Here is a 9,936-nt window from a genome sequence, read left to right on the forward strand (position 1 = left end):
CTTCAGACGCGCAGGCTGAGCGGCCATGGCTCATGGGCCCAGCCGCTCCGCGGCATGTGGGATCTTCCCGGACCGGGGCACGAACCCGTGTTCCCTGCATCGGCAGGCGGACTTTCAACCTCTGCGCCACCAGGGAAGCCCGGCAGGTGGATTCTTAACCACTGCACCACCAGGAAGTCCTGTGAATTGTTTACTGTTAGATTCAACAGACATAAAGTTCTATCAAATTGCCAAAACAAGTTTTAGACTTACTCTCAATTTCTGTACTTATTGAGGACTGTAACAAACAGTTCAGAGTTTGGTGACAGTCCATGGGCCACTCTTTGAGTGATATTACTCTTTGAATTTTTAATAATGAATATATATTACTTGTATAATTGCAATTAATTGTTCTAAAAAAAATCCAGTTCAGTCTGATAATAATAGAAATAGGTATGAGGTATAGAAACAGTTCCAAGGATGGAGTAATTTTACAGACAAAGAAGGTGGCAAAAAGGAGGTGACATGTGATCTGGCTTTTAAAGGCTACACAGGTATTTGTCAGAAGGATAACTGTGGAAGAGCATCTTAGGCAGAGGAAAAACAGGGGCCAGGGCAGGGAGGTATGAGATTGCTGGGTGTGTTGAGAAATACAGTGGACACCTGTTGTTTCAGCCTGCCCAGCATTCAGTCTTCCTTCTTTCATTTTCCCTGGGGGACCCACAACTTCTCCGTCCTCGCTGTAGGTGGCTGAGGTGGGGCTGACCCCTTCCCCACTTCCTCCCGGTGACTGGTTCAGGACAACAGCCAAGTCCAGGGCTTTGGCTGTACTCCTGGCCAGGGGAGGGGAGAGAGCTGCTTGTTGCTGCTGGGACTGCTGAAAGGAGGACATAAGCCTGGAGCTGCAGAAGAGAACCAGTTTGAGAATGAAGTCAGCAGAAAAAAAGAGCAGAGACCAGAGATGGAAACCCAACCCAAGACTTCATATGGGCCCCTCCCTGTAGTCACAGCCTATATGCTACCCCTGGGATTTTCAGTTATGTGAACAGATAACTTCCTTTTTATTCATTTCATCCTAAACCTACCTTAATTGAAAGAAGACTTACACAAGGAATATTCTGGTGTGTGAGAATACAGTGTGTGTGTACACCAGGGATTGATGAGTCTGCAGAGGTAGGCAGGGGCTGGAAGGTGAAGGACTCAGGAAGAGGCCCTCATTTCTAGAGGCTCTCAGGACCTCTGGAGGGTGTAAAGCAGTGATTACCTCAAGAAAATCAAGAGCTATATTAATAAAAGAATAATATTAAGAACATTTACTTCCTCAAGCTTTTCTAGTAGTTTCATTTTTTTTTTTACATCTTTATTGGAGTATATTTGCTTTACAATGGTGTGTTACTTTCTGCTTTATAACAAAGTGAATCAGTTATACATATACATACATTCCCATACTTCTTCCCTCTTGCGTCTCCCTCCCTCCCACCCTCCCTATCCCACCCCTCTAGGTGGTCACAAAGCACTGAGCTGATCTCCCTGTGCTATGCGGCTGCTTCCCACTAGCTATCTATTTTATGTTTGTTAGTGTATATATGTCCATGCCTCTCTCTCGCTTTGTCACAGCTTACCCTTCCCCCTCCCCATATCCTCAAGTCCATTCCCTAGTAGGTCTGTGTCTTTATTCCTGTCTTACCCCTAGGTAGTAGTTTCATTTTTATTATTATTTGCCTGTTTCCCTCTAACTGGGCCTAGGCAATTAAAAATAGAAAGGGCCAGCAAATCCCTAAAAATGACATTTTAAAAATGATTCCATTTTCCTTTTAAGGATTGAGTTATAATTTTGAGCAGTGAAGTAGCTGACCTCATTTAGTAGTGTTTTCTGTTTCCAGTAAGTGTTTAACACAAGCGGTCTTTCACGGAAGAAACTTTCAGGAATAATAAGAATCAGCTTTTCTGAAGCTCCCTACACATTTAGTTCTCTCAGAGCGAACAGGAGGTAACTTCTGGGAATCTGAGGACCACATTAGCTATTTTGAACATTATGAAACAAAAATAAATAAGCCTCATTAAAAAATAATAAAATAAAAATAAATGAGCCTCATATCAAGTTCCCTGCATACAGTTGTCACATTTCTTTAATTTAGAACAATTCCCTAGGGTTTTTGTCTTTTATGGTATTTTTCATGATTCCAGGTCAACTATTTTGCAGCATGTTCCTTAATTTGGAGTTGTCAGTGATTAGATTATGATTAGATTCAGGTTAAATATTTTCCCAGGAATACTCCATTGATGATGTTGAATCTTTCTCTAAGCTTCACAGCAAGGGGCACATGATGTCCAATTATTGTCCAATTTTTGGTTAATTTTGATTATTTGATTAAGGTGGTGTCAAGATTTATCCTCTGTAAAGGTACCTGTACACCTCTGTAATAAGTCATCTATGGAGTGATTCTTTGACAATAAATAGCATTCTGAATAACAGATCTTACATGTATTGTTTCAAACAATAAAAACAGCTCAACATCAAACTGTAGAGTTGGAATTATTTCAATAAACCTCTAGTGAGTACTCACTAAATTATGTTACGCTAAAGTGCTAAGACCAAAGAGGGAAAGCCTGACCAGCAAACAGAATTCAGGAGAGTGACAAACCCACATTAAATGTGAGGAAAGGGAAATCCAGAGAAACGAACGATTTTAGACGATTTTAGATTGAGTGGCAGGGTTAGATTAGAACTCTGGTTTTTCTGATGCCCAATCCAGTGTTCTTTCCATGACAGCATCCAAAGGCTCTATTGTAACACTGTTTCTCCCTGGACTGGTGTAACATTGGTTGCTACCGTGAAAATAATTCATCTTACTATGTAACTAAAAGAACAAGCTTTCTCCAGGCCCACCACAAGATGCTTTAGAGGAATTGTTATTTGGATTGATTTAAATTATGTACACTGTGACATTAAACTCACTGGAGCCCTAGTCTAGTTTTGTCTCAGGGAAATGTTTCCTCATAGTGACAGTGACACATGCACACTATCGAACCAGATATTGCTCCTCTGCCACACCTTAAAACTACCACAGATTTCTCTATTCACAAATCACGAAACAATTCAGAGGTATCTAAATCCTACATCCTGAGAGCAACTACTTAGAGCTGACATATAATTGCTTTAGAGTGTACAGTGTTTTCATACATATCACTGGAATCTCAAAAGCAATCCAGTTACTCCTTAAGGTGGGAAGCATGAATCAGTGGTAGATGTCTGCTGGGTTACTAACTGTTTTGCCTTTAGGTTTAAAAATATCTAGTGCATACCTAATTTTCAGAATAGAAACATCACGGACAAAGTCTTATACATACGTTTAATCACTAGTGTATATTTATTCATTCACTCCCAGCAGGACTATCTCAGCTTCCAATTTAAAAAAGGATCTGGAGATGGGCTGTTTTAGGCATTGTTCATGTGATTCCTTCTAGGCTGCTTCGGATCTGTAGACCCGGAAATCCCAACCTGGTCTCTCTGTTCCCTGGGCCGAGGGAGTTCAGGGAGAAATAGGTAGCGGCGGGGAAAAGACAAGCTGGAAAAGCTCCACTGTATCCCCTCAACAGTTTCAGGAACTGTTTTTAAAAGAGAAGACCAAGCATCATTTGCCCTTTGCTCGCCCTTCTCAATAAAGAACCTCACAACATTCTGCCTGCTTTGCGGAAGTGAATTTAATTAGATAGTTATTACAGCATTTACAATTTTTTACGGAAGGACTCTGGCGGTAACTCCCTTCTCCAGCTGCTAAAGGGCCATCCCAGATCTAGAGGCGGGTTTCCCGGAGGGCTCTACCGTGGGGGAAGTGAACGAAGGGGGTGGTCAGTTGCAAAGCCCTTCAACTAACTCGGCGTCAGCCTGGGGCCCACACCCCGCGAGACAAGTGCTCGGACTGAAGACCCCACCCCCGCCCCGCCCCGCCCCAGGCCCCGCTACCCCCGCAAAGTTTGACCGCACTCGGCCCGGGGACAATGAACACGTGCAAGACCTGGCTGGGCTGCCGTGGACTCCGGGGGCGTAATGATTTCACAACGGTCATGAGGGAGGAGAGCGCCAACCCCATCATTTCTAGGAAGGCCTGAGGCGGCCAAGCCGCGAGGGCGGCCGGGAAGAGACACTCACATGCCGGAAAACCTGCAGAACTACAGCCACGCCCCGCGCACGCGCGGCGCGCCCTGCCCTCGCGTGGCCGCGGTCGTGCGGCTCCCTCCGCCAGCTGCCGGATCTAGCTCGCCTGCCTTCTCCGTCCGTCCGCCTTCCGCCCCTGCGCAGTCGCGTCGTCGCCAGCCCTTCCCTCCGCCCCTCGCAGCAGCCGGCCTCTTTTGACGTCAGCGGCAGAATCCTGCCGGTTAGTTCTAATCTGATGCCGAATGCTGGGTGGGGTGGGTAGGAAGGTCGCCTGCTCCTCCCCTGGCCTGAACCTCTCTTGGAAAGGAAACCTCTTTTGTAATTTCCTAAGACTTCGAATTAAGCCTTTAAACTGTGCCCGTTTCCTAATAAGGGTGAACACGACCTCTCACCCTAGTTGATCTTCCAACCTGGGAGTTCTGTTAAAAGGGAACTGTAAAATGTGTTGTTATTTGGGTTTATTTGAAGGCTTTCGCTTGTCGTTTTTATGTGTGCCCTTAGGGTGTAAAGTGGAAGAGTGACATCCATAAAATGACGACTTTGTGTATGGAGGCTGGGATAAGCAGTACCTAGTCCGGCTTGATGAGATTAATGTGATTTTAAGTTAGTTTCCATTTGAATAATACAGGGGTGGCATTTTGAAAAGATGGGTATAAAAAGCTGTTAAAGAACTTGAAACCGTGGTTAATCATTTTGTAAGCTGCTTAAAGACAACGTGAAAAGGTATCAGAAATAAAATGAGAATTTAAATTTATAAGGGGCAAAGGTTTTGTCTACCTTTTACAGGCAATGAAATTGACCCAAAGATTTCTGTGATTTGCCTGAGAGGGGTGGAATTCAGGCCACTGTTTTCACCATGCCAGTACTCTGGCAAGCGTGACTAAGGCTGTCTTTAGAGCCCTCTGAGCTTGATCTTTTATTGCCTCTTTTCTTGTCTTCCTACCTCACTTGTCTTTTTCCACTTTCCATGATTTTTGTTTTCTTCCGGAGTTCTCTTTCTCCCCGCCCTCCCTTTGCTTTCTCTATTTCTTTAATTTCCTCTGTTTTTTTTGGGTTTTTTTGTGATAGTTGAGCCAGCCTTTCCTTCCTCCTTTAAATGCCTCTCCCTTAAATGACCATAAAAGGAAATAGAAGAATTTTTAAAGTTTATTTTCTTGTTTTAAGGGTGTTTTGTTTGGGGGGGGGATTAGTTAGATATATATTATGTATATAGTTAGATATAAAATTTCCTCTTCTAAAAGCTGCCTCCTACTTCTTTCCATAGATGTTCAGTGAAAGTAGGAGTGTGTAAGAGAGAGTAGTGAAGGAAAGAAAAGAGAGGGAGAGATAGGAGAGAGGACGGAGTGTGTGGTGAGCTGTTTAGAATCAGAAAGAGGAGAAAAACATATATAAACAGAGACATGCTCTAAATTATACAAAACTCAAAGTAAAATAACATAGCTGTAGGTAGGTTCTATGAAACTCAAGAAACACATCACTTTCAATCAATCCCTGCACATGCCTCTGTGATGCATTGCCTCAGATGAGTTGTGTCTTTCACAGAATAAACCTGTAGCTTTAGCTGCTCCAGAAGAAACAATCACAGGGGTTCTACCTATGAAATAATAATATACCAGTGATTGCAGACTACATGCCAACCCATAGGCTTCTCAACGTGTTGGCCCCTGTGCCCAGTCCTGCCAGTGGTTTTTGTTATCCTTGTTCTACACTTGGGGAACCTAAAGCCCAGAGAATCCCTTGCCCAGTGTTATAGGAGGCAGAACCTCTGCTGCTATTTCCAATTCCATAGTCTCTGAGTGAATATGTATAATAATAAGGAATTAACATCTAATTTAAAATGAATAATAGAGTTCATTAAAGTACACTATTGCCAACTGACTGAAGTATGCTCTCTTATTATCAATTTCTCTCTTTGGTGTCTGCCTTATTCTGCTTGGTTAACAATAACTTGCAGAAGTTGGTTGGAAACATATTTTGTATTCTGCTAAAACATTCAAAGGTACTCCTGAAGTGTGGTTTATGGCTTAGTTCCTTTCATGATAGAAAATACACTGCTCTGTATTCCATCATTTAAAAATAATCGGAAGCTTGAGGGCATTATGCTAAGTGAAATAAGTCAAATAAAGAGGGACAAATACTGTATGATCTCACTCGTATAATCTTAAAAAGTCAAACTCAGAAACAGTAGAATGGTGTTTACCAGGGGCTGGTAGAAGAAATGTGGAGATATTAGTCATAGGGTACAAACTACAGTTGTAAGAGGAATGCATTCTGGGCATGAAATGTACAGGATGGTGACTATAGTTAACAATACTGTATTATATACTTGAAACTTGCTTAGAGAGTAGATTTTTTTATTCCCCCAGCTTTATTGAGATATAATTGACAACATTGTATAAGGTGTGCAATGTGCTGATTTGATACATCCATATATTGCAAGATTATTACCACCATAGTTAGCTAACACCTCCCTCCTGTTACATAATTACCATTTCTTTTTTTTGTAGTGAGAATATTTAGTATCTACTCTCTTAGTAACATTCAAATATAATACAGTATTATTAGTTATAGTCACCATGCTGTGCATTAAATCCCCAGAACTTGTTAATCCTCTAACTGGAAGTTTGTACCCTTTCAACAGTACTTTCCCATTTCCCCCACCCCCTAGCTCCTGGTGACTCTGCTGAGTTTGGCTTTTTTAGATTCCACATATAAGTGAGATCATACAGTATTTGTTTTACTCTGTCTGACTTATTTCACTTAGCACACTGCCCTCAAGTTTCATCTAAGTTGTCTCAAACAGCAGAATTTCCTTCTTTCTCATGTCTGAATAGTATTCCATTATATATACACCACATTTTCTTCATCCATTCATCAACTGATGGATGCTTAGGTTGTTTCCAGATCTTGGCTATTGTGAAATAATACAGCAATAAACATGGGAGTGTGGATATCTTGATGAGATCCTGATTTCAGTTCCTTTGAATATATATCCAGAAGTGGGACTGCTGGATCATATGGCAGTTCTATTTTTTTTTTTTTTTGCGGTACGCAGGCCTCTCACTGTTGTGGCCCAGCACAGGCTCCAGATGCACAGGCTCAGCGGCCATGGCTCATGGGTCCAGCCGCTCCGCGGCATGTGGGATCTTCCCGGACCGGGTCACGAACCCGCGTCTCCTGCATGGGCAGGCAGACTCTCAACCACTGCGCCACCAGGGAAGCCCGGCAGTTCTATTTTTTTAATTGTTTGAAGAAACTCCATACTGTTTTCCATAGTGGCTGCACCAGTTTGCATTCCCACCAACAGTGCAAAAGGATTCCCTTTTCTTCACACCTTTTGCTGACACTTGTCTTTTTATCTATGGCCATTCTAACAGGAATGAGGTGATATCTTGTGGTTCTGATTTGCATTTCCCTGATGATTAGTGGTGTGGAGCACCTTTTCATGTGCCTGTTGACCATGTGTATGTTGTTTTTGAAAACTCTATTCAATTCCTCTGCCTACTTTTTAGTAAGGTTTTTTTGTTGTTTTTGCTTGTTTGTTTGTTTGTTTTTCCTTTTGCTGTGCAAAAGCTTTTTAATTTGAGGTAGTCCCACCTATTGATTTTTGCTTTTGTTGCTTGTGCCTTTGGTGTCATATCCAGGAAATTGCTGCCAAGACCAATGACAAGGAACTTTTCAGCTATGTTTTCTTCTAGGGGTTTTAGGGTTTCAGGTCTTATGTTTAAGTCTTTAATCCATTTTGAGTTAATTTTTTTGAGTGGTGTTAGATAAGGGTCAAATTCTTCTGCATGTGCTTATCCAGTTTTCCCAGTAAGAGTAGATCTTAAATGTTCTCAACATAATAACAACAACAATAAATGGTAATTACTGTATGTGAGGTGAAGGATGTGTTAACTACTCTTATTATGGTAAACATTTAGCAATATATATTTGTATCAAGTCATCACATTGTGCAACTTAAACTTATGTAATATTATATGCCAATTATATCTCGAAAGAGTTGGAGGAAAAATAAAAACAATTATTCATTTCAATGACATTTGGTAGCTGAATAGTAAAAATAGAAAAAATGATAAATTCTATTATTCCCATAATATCTGTGTAATACTATATGTCTACCTTGAATTCAACAATTCACAGAAGCACTGTTCTACATTTTTTTCACATCTTTCTTTTTCTGAATTTTATCTTATTTATTTGTTTTTTATACAGTTCACATCTTTATTGGAGTATAGATGCTTTACAGTGTTGTGTTAGTTTCTGTTGTACAACAAAGTACAGCAAAGTGAATCAGCTATATGTATACATATATCCCCATATCCCTTCCCTGTTGAGCCTCCCTCCCACCCTCCCTATCCCATCCCTCTAGGTGGTCACAAAGCACTGAGCTGATCTCCCTGTGCTATGCAGCAGCTTCCCACTAGCCATCCATTTTACCTTTGGTAGTGTATATATGTCAGTGCTACTCTCTCACTTTGTCCCAGCTTCCCCTTTCCTCCCTGTGCCGTCAAGTCCATTCTTTACGTCTGCATCTTTATTCCTGCTTTGCCACTAGGTTCATCAGTACCGCTTTTTTAGATCCCATATATATGTGTTAGCACACGGTATTTGTTTTTCTCTTTCTGACTAACTTCACTCTGTATGACAGATTCTATGTCCATCCACCTCACTACATTTTTTTTTTTAATTCTACATTCCAGGGTGGTGATTCTTCAACTTGTATATCTTGTACTTTACCATAAGTTGAGAACCTGGATTCCAGGATGGTAGAAGCACAAAGCTTGCTTATTCTAATGAGCATTTTATATATTTATAGGACTTTATCATTATCCTTATCATATACTGTGTTTTAAGGACAAAAAAAAAAGCACGAGCATTGTTGGGGGTTAGTTTTATTTTTTGTGGCTTTAAAATACAAACAAAAATAAGGATCATATTAGTTTTTAAAATGTCAGCAATAGTATTAGCATTTTTACTGCTAGAACTGTGAAACATATAGACATGAAATAGCATTATCACCTGAGAAGTTATGCTAATCCATTCTGTTATTAGGAAGCTTGAGGATGCAGTTTACTCACACCTGCATTCATGGAATAAAATTTGAAATGTGGCAAGGCTGACTTTATCCTTCTGTCTTATGACTAAGATAGAAGTTTTCACAATTAAGAAGCAGTGTGAACAGAAAGCATGAGCAAGGGATGGGCTTTATACGTTTCACTGCTCTGAAGCTATAATAGAAAACAAGTACAAAGATTATTCCAGATTATTTTGGAAAAACTTTTATTCCAAAGTATTGTAAACTTCCATTCTGCAGTTGACTGGAAGATTTTTGGATAATGAATCTACCCATTCATATTGATATGTCTTCGACCCTCATACTCTCTTGCAGTTACTTTTGCTGCATAACAAATTGACCCAAATTCAGCAACTTGAAACAACCATTTGATTATGTTCACAGGTTTTGTGGGTCAGGAATCAGACTGGGCACAGCAGGGATGGTGGACCTCTCCTCCTTGAGATTTCAGGTCTCATCCCTTGGGCTGGGCTGCCTCAGGGTCTGGGACTGCCAACAGAAGTAACTGCACTTGTCTTCTTTATGTGGCTTGACTTCTCTACAGCTAATGTTCTCAGGGTAGTTAGACTTTTACATGGCAGCTCAGGGCTCCAAGCTTGAGTGTTCTAGTGTGTAAGGCTGATGCTGCATTACCTTTTATGACCCAGCCTCACTATTGTGTCCACTGTAGTCTCTTGGTTGAAGGAGTCATAAGCCTGCCCAGATTCAAGAAGTGTGCCCA

Source organism: Lagenorhynchus albirostris, chromosome 5, assembly GCF_949774975.1.
Source record: "Lagenorhynchus albirostris chromosome 5, mLagAlb1.1, whole genome shotgun sequence".
Taxonomy (NCBI): domain Eukaryota; kingdom Metazoa; phylum Chordata; class Mammalia; order Artiodactyla; family Delphinidae; genus Lagenorhynchus; species Lagenorhynchus albirostris.